Consider the following 12,548-nt stretch of genomic DNA (forward strand, 5'->3'; position numbering starts at 1 on the left):
CATTATAAAATGTTTGTAGTTACGTATAGCAGCCATACATACAATTAAAGTATTCTGATGTTAATCATCATCATGTGAGTACATGGTACGTGCTGGTAATACTCAGATTGCACCTGGTATTTAGAATAATGCCAGCCGAGGGCACTTTAGCTAGAGCGCATATTAAACGAGTGTCGCCAATCTTATTATTAAATTGCGGCATTCACAGTCATCAGTTAAATTTTTTTAAAAATTACCTCCCATGGCAAAACGAGTGTCTGCAATAAACCGTAACTGATGTGAAATTGGATTCATACTTAAAATATCATAAAAAATACAAATACTAATATAATACAGCCAGTAGCCTGACTGTAAAACATTCAACTTGTATAAGCTAGTATAAAACGTGTAAAAATAAAATATCTAAAAAAGATTCGAGCCTGATAGTCGATATTATACCAAGCGTGTGGTCACAATGCCGACATGTCGTCGTACCCTTGTTTTCCTGTGGCGGAGCTTACGGAGGAAGGCCCAGTCTTCTCGTCGTGGGCGGCCGACGCACGTCAATCCGCTGGAGTGCGCTGCGCTACGCAAACTAGTACGTCTCTGAATGTATCAAAATCAGCATTTAGACTGAACTCATTCTGTTCATTCAGACGTAATTCCGGTTGTCGTTTTCTGTGCACTTAAATCTCTATTTCTTCGAGTAGGTTCAGTAATCGTCCCTATGGCGCGCTACACTACACTTTCATATTGTCTATGCTTCCGACTAAATATCTTTCTCTGTCTAAATGCGTACCGAAAGCACTCTTTCTGATAATACTTATATTCTCTATAACGAGTCTGGAAATTCCTTCCTGTCTGACCGGTATGAAAAGTGTCGCAGTCTTGGCAGCTGATCTTATAAACAACAGAGCCCCATATATTTATTGCTGACGTCAACTTTGTGTCGTAGCTTACAACCAATTGTACCTTTATTTTGAATCCAATTTTTATTTTCGTTTTTCTGAAGGTCTGCGCAGTTCTGTCGGAAAACGCACCACTGTACGTCATAGCAACACACGTTTTGTCCCCTGGTTATACTGACTCCTTCCTGTCACATATTTTTGATTTTAGTTTGTAATAAAGTTTCATTACAACACGATCTTTATATCCGTTTGCCTTAGTTACTTATCTAATCACACTTAATTCTTCCACCTCGTCATTAGTTTTAGCATCCTGTTGATCAAACTTATGAAGATGCCCATTTATGCTTCTTTGGGTAACAGGATTTCGCATTTGTAATAGTGTCTGTGGCCGTTGCCTTCCTAAATATGCTAATCTTATGTCTTCCATCTCTTTTAGTTAATCTTAGATCCAAAAAACTTCTACTTCCTTCTTAAAATTCCACTACGTATTAAATTATCGTACATCTCATCCATTCTTTCCGCCATCTCGCGTATTTCACTTTCGCCACCTTCGTACAGTAGTATATCGTCTACACATCGCCTATAATAGACAATTTTCTCTCAGACGTCAGGGTTTTGTTCAAAAACTTATTTTCTAGCTCATTTACAAATATTTCAGCTGAAACATTCATAAAACCGAAAAGATTCTTGCAGATAATAACATAGTTGAGGTCAAGAGAAATACTGTGAACAAATTTGTCAGATATAAGGAAAGTGAGAGAAGTATGTATATGTTTAGTCAGGGTGAAATGGTACAACTTGTGAAAGTTTTAGAACTTGTGTTGTCATTTAACTATTACAATGAAATGAACACCCGTAGCTGCTTACAGGCGTTGACATGCAACGGGGACAGATGATAATGTGTGCCCCGACCGGGACTCGAAACCGGGATCTCCTCCTTACGTGGCACACGCTCTGTCCACCTGAGCCACCGAGGACACAGAGCAGAGCGCGACTGCAGGGATTTATCTCTGGCACGCCTCCCGCGAAACCCACATTCTCAACGTATTGTCCCGCACTACATTCGTAGTGCCCCCGCCCCGGTCGGGGCACACATTTTCATCTGTCCCCGTTGACCTATGTCAACGCCTGTAAGCAGCTAAGGGTGTTCATTTCATTGTAATTTCATTCTAACGAGCTACATGGTCACCGTGGTATCTGTTCTTTCGGACATGTCCGAAAGGAGAGATACCACCTTAGTATATATATAGTCATTTAACTATTTTAAAATTAACAAGATTTTTTGTCAGAAGGATGGCCTCGCAATGGGCAACAGTTGGTGTAGTACTTTAGCTGAAATGTGTGTAAATGGTAGGACGGCAGTGTACCGAAAACGGTAATAAAGTGTAAGAAATCTGTGTGATCAAGACGGACTTGTAAAAATAATTGTTGATTGGCGCTGAAATATGCGGCAACGTACGTTATTCGTCTATGCGCTGTTTCAGTCAATGCCACTGTTGCTTCTAAGTTCGTTAATTCTGGTAGGGTTTCTCGGTGATTTGTAAGCGTGATTCAACAAGAATACTGCAATTCCATCCCAGTGTATGTTTGGCCTATCTGTTCTATAATACATTCTTTAATCTAAATTTTTGCAGATGCACTGAACAGCACACATACGACCAGTGCAAACTACCAAGGGGGGAGGGAAAAGAAAAGTGCGCTAATTGCAAAGGAGCGCACCCAGCCAGTTACTTAGGATGTCCAGACTACAGAGCTCTAAGGGATAGGCAGAGGGGTAAAAACATCAGCAAAACCCCGAATCACAACAAAAACATACCAGCACCCAGCCCCCCCCCCCCCCCCCCCACCTGCCCAGAGAAGACAAAATGACACCGTGAAAACGCAGGTTTTCGCCTCCACCGCTTATTCCCGTGCACTTGCCGGTGACCCACCAGACCCGCCGAACCACCGACCACCACCACAACCCAGCAGTAACCAGGTTTCCCAAGCTGATGAAAGTCCGAGGGAAGTCTGTCCTCCATGCCCCCCACAAACCAGTCCGCGAGAAGCAGACGAGTCTGTTCCAATCCAACAACTCGCGTCGTCCATCCGACTGCTACAGGTACAGATGACCCAGCTAGTAGGTATTCTAGCAACACTGACGCAGCTCCCTGCCGACCTCAGATCGGCAGCACAGCAGTCGCTTGTGGCAGCGACAGCCTCAGGAAAAACTGTCCCCCACCATGGATAGGAGACTTACTATAGAAGGTCTCAAAATGTGCGCGTTTTACGCAGACAACCTTACTCGCCAACCCATGGAGTTTAGAGAATTCATACAGGAAGAAAACGTTGACATGTGCCTAGTGGGAGAAACATTCCTCAAACCAGGACTAAGAGTGGTACAACAACAAAGTTAGGAAACTACTGCGAAAGCAAAGAGAGCTTCACTCCAAGTTTAAACGCAGCCAAAGCCTCTCAGACAAACAGAAGCTAAACGATGTCAAAGTTAGCGTAAGGAGGGCTATGCGTGAAGCGTTCAGTGAATTCGAAAGTAAAATTCTATGTACCGACTTGACAGAAAATCCTAGGAAGTTCTGGTCTTACGTTAAATCAGTAAGTGGCTCGAAACAGCATATCCAGACACTCCGTGATGATGATGGCATTGAAACAGAGGATGACACGCGTAAAGCTGAAATACTAAACACCTTTTTCCAAAGCTGTTTCACAGAGGAAGACCGCACTGCAGTTCCTTCTCTAAATCCTCGCACAAACGAAAAAATGGCTGACATCGAAATAAGTGTCCAAGGAATAGAAAAGCAACTGGAATCACTCAATAGAGGAAAGTCCACTGGACCTGACGGGATACCAATTCGATTCTACACAGAGTACGCGAAAGAACTTGCCCCCCTTCTAACAGCCGTGTACCGCAAGTCTCTAGAGGAACGGAGGGTTCCAAATGATTGGAAAAGAGCACAGGTAGTCCCAGTCTTCAAGAAGGGTCGTCGAGCAGATGCGCAAAACTATAGACCTATATCTCTGACGTCGATCTGTTGTAGAATTTTAGAACAAGTTTTTTATTTTGCTCGAGTATCATGTCGTTTTTGGAAACCCAGAATCTACTATGTAGGAATCAACATGGATTCCGGAAACAGCGATCGTGTGAGACCCAACTCGCTTTATTCATGAGACCCAGAAAATATCAGATACAGGCTCCCAGGTAGATGCTATTTTTCTTGACTTCCGGAAGGCATTCGATACAGTTCCGCACTGTCGCCTGATAAACAAAATAAGAGCCTACGGAATATCAGACCAGCTGTGTGGCTGGATTGAAGAGTTTTTAGCAAACAGAACACAGCATGTTGTTATCAATGGAGAGACGTCTACAGACGTTAAAGTAACCTCTGGCGTGCCACAGGGGAGTGTTATGGGACCATTGCTTTTCACAATATATATTAATGACCTAGTAGGTAGTGTCGGAAGTTCCATGCGGCTTTTCGCGGTTGATGCTGTAGTATACAGAGAAATTGCAGCATTAGAAAATTGTAGCGAAATGCAGGAATATCTGCAGCGGATAGGCACTTGGTGCAGGGAGTGGCAACTGACCCTTAACATAGACAAATGTAATGTATTGCGAATACATAGAAAGAAGTATCCTTTATTGTATGATTATATGATAGCGAAACAAACACTGGTAGCAGTTACTTCTGTAAAATATCTGGGAGTATGCGTGCGGAACGATTTGAAGTGGAATGATCATATAAAATTAATTGTTGGTAAGGCGGGTACCAGGTTGAGATTCATTGGGAGAGTGCTTAAAAAATGTAGTCCATCAACAAAGGAGGTGGCTTACAAAACACTCGTTCGACCTATACTTGAGTACTGCTCATCAGTGTGGGATCCGTACCAGATCGGTCTGACGGAGGAGATAGAGAGGATCCAAAGAAGAGCGGCGCGTTTCGTCACAGGGTTATTTGGTAACCGTGATAGCGTTACGGAGATGTTTAATAAACTCAACTGGCAGACTCTGCAAGAGAGGCGCTCTGCATCGCGGTGTAGCTTGCTCGCCAGGTTTCGAGAGGGTGCGTTTCTGGATGAGGTATCGAATATATTGCTTCCCCCTACTTATACCTCCCGAGGAGATCACGAATGTAAAATTAGAGAGATTAGAGCGCGCACGGAGGCTTTCAGACAGTCGTTCTTCCCGCGAACCATACGCGACTGGAACAGGAAAAGGAGGTAATGACAGTGGCACGTAAAGTGCCCTCCGCCACACACCGTTGGGTGGCTTGCGGAATATAAATGTAGATGTAGATGAAGAGTTTCTGTACCAAACTACAGTTGTTACAGAAACTACCGACCCACTCACGGAAGCGGGGTCGCGGTATATGTCAAAAAAGGAATCAGACATCACAAAATGAGCCCCCCCCCCCAATACAGCAGAAATAGAAACGGCGGCAATCGAAGTGGCCAGAGTAACTGGCTCCCTCACAGTCGTTGCAGTGTATCGCCCCCCTTCCCAAAGGCTAGAAGAGTACGACATAGCTGCACTAAGCCGTATTAGAGGCAAACTACTAATAGCAGGGGACCTAAACGCCAAGCACGCGGACTGGAACTCGAGACACCGAAATCAAGCTGGTCAACAACTGCAACGACTCGCGCGCACACACCAGTTTCAAATATGGGGCCCAGAGGAACCGACACACTTCCCAAAGAACGGAGGAAGACCGAAGGTCCTCGACATAGCCATCACAAAGCATCTGGTGGGCTTTGTATCCGCGACATCGGTAAACAGAATGTCATCGGACCACAATCCCGTGATTTTTGAGGTCGATATGGGAGAATGGCTCTCTATCCCACAACGGCATGCGACGTACAAGCGCATCAATAAGGAGCAATTCAGCAACGCTGTAGCAGCTGAACTTGCCCAGAACCCGCCTCCAATTGAAGAGACAGCAGGACAGGCACTAGACAACCTCACAAGAGTGATCCTACAACCCGTACTTGCTTGCGCAAATACGGCACAAAAACAGGATCGCCAAAGAGTGGAAGCTCACCAGAAACAGGGATAGACGGAGGCTACTCAATAGGCTACAGAGAGAGCTGAAAGCAGATCTCAATGAGTATCGCAATCAACAATGGTCGGCAAGGCTCTCAACTCTCAAACTAGAAGACAATAGTTCATGGCAAGCCACCAAACAGTATACGAAAAGACGCGCGAAAATGCCACCGCTGCATGGCGAACGCGGACTGCAGTTCAGCCCCATTGACAAAGCTAACGCACTAGCCGACGTGTTCGAAAAACAGTTCAGACCAGCAGAAGTACAGGACAGAGAACACGTCGCAACAGTCCGCCGAGAACTGGCCGTGTTCCTGGAAGCAGACGACGAAGATGACTACACGCCACCCTTCAGTACTGAAGACGTGGCGCGCTGCATCAAGTCCCTGCCCACCATGAAAATCCCGGGTCACGACCAGGTCACAAACGAATTGCTGAAACTCCTCCCGCCTCTGGCAATCACCCACCTGACCGATATAGTCAACGAACTGACGCGATCACAAAAATTCCCGGCGCAGTGGAAGCACGCAGAAGTCATTGCGATCGCGAAACCAGGAAAAGACCCGGTGTTCCCGCAACATTATAGACCAATTAGTCTACAGCCTACCCTAAGTAAACTTTACGAGCGCCTCCTACTAACACCCATACAGAACTATATCACAAGAGAGCAGATTCTGCCGAAATTCCAATTCGGATTTAGGCAAAGACACTCCGCCCCCCAGCAAATCATGAGGGTGGTTGAAGCAGCCACGGACAGCTTCAACCGAAAGGGCTACTGCGGGCTTGTCTTGTTAGACGTAGCAAAAGCCTTCGACTCAGTCTGGCACACCGGGATACTACACAAGATGTACACCCTAGGCTTCCCCGGAAAGATCGTCAAAATCGTTAAAAACTATCTCTCCAGTAGGACTTTCTCAGTTAAGATCGATGGATCCCTGTCGAGCAGGAGAAGAATCAGTGCAGGCGTGCCCCAAGGCTCGGTCCTGGGACCCGTCCTCTACAATGTCTACGTTGCTGACATCCCTACGACTCAGCATGTACACACTGCAGAATACGCAGATGACATCGCATTCTTCTCCTGCTCGACAAACAGGAACCTGGTTACAAGGCGTCTGCAAACCGCCCTAAACAGGACGGAAAACTGGACCAAGCAATGGCGCATCACAATAAACTCAGACAAGACACAAGCCACGCTGCCCACCAGACGCTATGGGAAACGCCGACCCCCAAGAAGGCCATAACAACTGCTGCGGTTGCAGTGGCAGAACTTGACATAAAGAAATTCTGCGAAGTACCTCGGTGTCACACTTGACAGACGCCTGACATGGAAGTGTCACATAGAGGAACTTCGCAGAAAGGCTCACGCCAGAGTGCAGATTCTGTACCCTGTATTGAACAGCACCAGTTCCCTCGACCCCGCAACAGGAGTAGCGATCTATCGAAGTCTAATTCGACCCATACTGGAATATGCGTGCCCTGTATGGGGCAGCGTAGCCAGATCGACGATAGATCGCTTTCAGAAGGTTCAAAATAGAGCGTTAAGACGGGCCTTACACGTCCCCACGCGCTTCCCCGCGGCAGACCTGCATGAAGCTGCAGACATAGAGCCACTAGCAACACGATTCCGTGCCCTGGCAGAAGCTTTCTACGCCACGGCGCGCAATTCACAAAACGAGCTAATAAACACCCTTGGGCAATATGAACAGCATAGGGACAGATACAAAAGACCGAAGTCGCTACTCCTGCAGTAGCACAAACAGATAAATTAACAACTCTCAAAAATAGCAACTCACAAAAGCACAGCACTAACAACAACACACAAGAAAAGAGGAGGAAATGTCCAAATGCGACAATAACCTCCACCAACACCCCCCTCTAACGGTAGAGGACAAAAAGTGAGAAGAGCCCTGATAAGTTTCCCTTATAAGCGGTCCTTCCATCTTGTCTTCTAAAAAAATCTAAAAATGTAGTATTTGTTAGGGTAATGTCACTAGCGTTCCATAAACAAAAGATAAGGTCTTGGCCCGTTAGATGCCTGTCGACCATTTAGAGGTGCGAAAACTTTTAACACTCCCTGTAATATGACCATTTTGTTTTGGTGTTACATCTCGCGCATTAATAATTTATTTAAAGGTTTCGTATACGATCAAGTACCTAAAGATGATTGTTGTTTGCCATTAAGTTGAAGACCCTAGTCAGGGTGTTAACACTTTTCGCAAAGTCAAAAGTTGTAGTTGGGCTCTGGGTTTGGGTTTGTAGATGTCTTCGTGTCCATACCATTTGGTAATGAAGGTGTATATTTTGTTGTGGAACCGCTGTATTTCTTCTTGGTAGTCCGGGAAAGTCACCTGGGTTATGTATTTCCACCGGTGTTGGTGCTGCCGTTGACTGGGCTGTCCTGTTACTGATAGTTTGCACTTGTGCACTGTAAATTCTGAGGGCATCTTGGAAAGCACTTCTAGCTCTGAAGGAGACGGGTTCTGATCTTCGCAGTTTGGTCTCTTGTTATCTGACATTTACCTGAAGAGTGGTGTTGTGCACATTTAACACAGCGTGATGGTAAGGAACAATAATTAGTGGCAGGAAAAAATTGTCGGCATCGTGTCCATTAAATTGTTCCCAATAGGTTATTCACTGTGCAATATAAAACTGAGAACTGTGATGAAACAAGCTACATTTTTTTTTACAATCGGTTGTTCTCTATGCAATATAATAAATTCAATTGAACACATTATCATTTTAGTTGATTGTGTAATACGATATAATAATATACTGAATGAAGTGACAGATTCCTTGTTCACTACTATAGAGAAATACAATTACGATGTATAACAGGTTTAACTAAACAGTAAAGTGAACAACCAGTTTATTACTTCTGTGTAAGAGCAACCTGTTGGGAAAACTGTAACGAGTATATGGTTCAAATGGCTCTCAGCACTATGGGACTTAAAAGCTGAGTTCATCAATCCCCTAGAACTACTTAAACCTAACTAACCTAAGGCCATCACACACATGCATGCCCGCGGCAGGATTCGAACCCGTGACCGTAACGGTCGCGCGGTTCCAGACTGAAGCGCTTAGAACCGCTCGGCCACTTTGGTTGGCGTAACAACTGTGGGTCTCAATAGTAGGGAACAACCTAATAACAGAACTACACCCTCAGTGGAAAGTGAACTACCTGTGGTGAAAGCTATAACGAGGTCAGCTGTGGGTATGTGCAGTGGGGAACATGCTAATTGCGGTTGTTGGTTAATACTTGCGGAATAAGCTCATTATGGTTCTTACGTTATTGAATTGCGAAGTAAACGCCCTAGATTTACAGTTCCTTCTACTTCGTAGCGTAATACCTAACACAATGTACGTGCCGCATTTCAATAGACTTTTCAATCCTACTGGAGGAGATATTGATAACAAATCATGATAAAAAATGCATACATGGTTGTTTAAAAGTCTTCAAATAACTTTTCCGCGTGCGAGAGAGAAAAAACTTGCTCTTCTTGTGGCGTGGCATCATTTGTTAAGCTGGCACTATGAGGTCACTAACTGAGTGCAAGATACTGATTTCGACGAATGACGATGAAAGGGTAGATCAGTGATCAACAGTTTCCTAAATAAAGTTACAACTATATTTTAATCTTGTAGTTGACGAAAGTGCTCACTGTAATGAAGAATGTTCTTTCAAGGAATATTAAGTACCTTCTGTTAGCTATTTTACAGTGGTTTTGCAGTTTATGTAGCTGTAGATATAAATGTAAGTGATCAATGATACCAACTCGTCTTGATTTAAGGTCAGACTCACTGTTACAGTAAGTGAACAATGTTTGCGCTCAAGACGAATAGCTTCTCGTTAGTTGTCAATCAGGACGCTTTTGAGATATATTTTGAAAAGATTGATTGCTTCTTTTTAGCTAGCAACTTCACTCGGAATTAAACAACTGCATTAAATATATACATTTAACTGAGAAGTATTACAACTTTTTATTGATATTTTTCTCTTGTTTTATTAATGTTATACACCGAATCCTCTCTACAATAGTGTCTTTCTTCTTACACATTTTACTGATGCATCGACAACTGCAGATACAGAAGTTAGCAGAACTGGTGTGATTACACAAACAACTGACCCTGAACTTAACATGTGAAGCCACACAGGCTAAATTTCTCACAATTTGTATTTTAAAGCAGTTATTGCTGAAAATATCCATTATCATTTAGTATTACGCCACAAGAGGCGCAAATGTTTACTCTCTCGTAGGCGAAAAAAGTATTTAATGGATTTTAAATAATTTAAATAATATAAGTGAATTTCATTATCAGTGAGGGACTCGTCCTAGGGCGGTAACACTTTGAATAGGGAGATAAAAGGTGCATATTGCGTTACACCTTAAGAAGTAATACATCTCTAGAGTAAAAGGACGGTATGCGTGTCCTCTATTGAAATAAGCGCAAACGTATGTCATAAAAAACATAAAATCTGCATCTACACCCATACTCTGTAAACCACTGCGAAGTACATGGAATGGGATACTTCCTGTTGCACCGCACCAGTTCACCGACCCCATTTCTCCGTTTCATTCACGTATGGAGCACGTGAAAATTGATTGCGTAAGTACCTCCCTGCGTGCTGTAATTAATCTAACCTCGTCCTCACGATCTCCATGGGAGCGATACGGACGGGGTTGATTAAAAGTCTGTTCTTGAAACTTTCTTAGTAGGCTTCCGTGAGATAAATTACTCCTGTATTCAGTATTCTGCCATTTCAATTTCTTCATCATCACTGTGACACTCACCCAAGGATCAAACAAACCTGTGTCCATTCGTGCTGCCCTTCTCTGTGTTCGTTCAACATCCTCTGTAAGTCATATTTGGTACGGGTCCCACCAACTTGAGCAATGTGCTAAGACAGGTCACACGAGTGATGCGTAAGCTATATCCTTTATTGACTTACTGCATTTCCTCGCTATTCTACGAATAAACCGAAGCCTGCCACTTGCGTTAAGCATATTCCTACAAAGTGTTACACCCACGTATTATATGAGCTGGCCGATCCCAACTGCGACTCGCTGATATTAAAATCGTCGGATACTACGTTTTTTTCGTTTTGTGAAGGGAACACCTTAACATTTCTGAACTTTTAAAGCAAGTTGGAGATCTTCGCATCACATTGTTGTCTTCCAAACAGTACTTCATTATAGATAACTGCATCTGCCAAAAGTCTGAGGTCATTATTAATATTGTCCGCAAGGTCATTAATATAAAACATGAATAGCAATAGTCCACCCGAACTCCCGAAGTTACTTCTACATCTGTCGATGACTCTCCCCCAAGATAACGTGCTGAATTCTCCTTGCAAAAAACAACTTCAATCCTGTCGCAAATCTCGCTAGATAGCGCCTTACATTCGTACCTGTGGCAGAGCGGTTCTAGGCGCTTCAGTCTGGAACCGCGCGACCAATACGGTCGCAGGTTCGAATCCTGCCTCGGCCATGGATGTGTGTGATGTCCTTAGGATAGTTAGGTTTAAGCAGTTCTAAGTTCTAGGGGACTGATGACCTAAGATGTTAAGTCCCATAGTGCTCAGAGCCATTTGAACCATTTTTGAATAAACGTATATGTGATATAGAGGCAAATGCTTTTCTTAGATTGAGAAATATTACATCTGTTTACATTGATCCAAGGCATTAAGTATGACAGTCACAAAAAGTGTGAGTTGGGTTCAAGGTGATCGCTGTCGAGTCCAAGCTGGTTGCCACGAAAAGGCCATTCCGTTCGAGATACCTCATTATGTTTGAGTTCTGTGCACATGCCCACAAAAATACTTCAACTATCGATAACATTTAGCTACGTAATTAGAAAAATGATTTCTTATTCTATGTCACGATGTTAATCGTGGTATTCTGTTTGATGAGAATTACTCCACCCTGACTACAGTGAAACTGACGATCAGAGCCAAATACGAATTATTACTGTGTTCAGAAGTCTTTCAGGCGGAAGTGTGGAGAGGTGTCCGATCTATACGAGGTGCGGCTAGAAAAAACCGGACTGATGCTGGAAAAAACATTTATTTACAATTATTTACAATTTCATGTTATCTCCTTCAATGTACTCTCCTCCTCGGTCTCTACACCGCTCCATACGAATTTTCCACTCTTCATAGCAATGCTGCAGATCATTTTCGGTAAGTCCATACATTACTTCCGTCGCTTTTTCTTTTACTGCTTCAACAGTCTTAAATCTAGTTCCTTTCAAAGCTGACTTGACTTTAGGGAAAAGAAAAAAGTGACAGGGGGCCAAATCAGGTGAGTTGGGTGGATGATCTAAGATGGGAATGTTGTGTTTTGCCAAAAACGTCTTCACTGACAACGCACTGTGAGCTGGGGCATTGTCTTGGTGAAGGATCCATGACTTTTTTCTCCACAAATCGTTCCGTTTTCTCCGTACTCGCTCACGTAGGGTAGCCAGGACGCTAATGTAGTAATGCTGATTCACTGTTTGTCCCTCTGGTACCCAATCAATGTGCACAATCCCTTTGATGTCAGAAAGAAACAATCATCATTGCCTTGAATTTCGATTTTGACATTCGTGCTTTTTTTTTGTCGTGGAGAACCAGGAGTTTTCCAATGCAT

The sequence above is a fragment of the Schistocerca piceifrons genome, chromosome 3 (assembly GCF_021461385.2).
Source record: "Schistocerca piceifrons isolate TAMUIC-IGC-003096 chromosome 3, iqSchPice1.1, whole genome shotgun sequence".
Taxonomy (NCBI): domain Eukaryota; kingdom Metazoa; phylum Arthropoda; class Insecta; order Orthoptera; family Acrididae; genus Schistocerca; species Schistocerca piceifrons.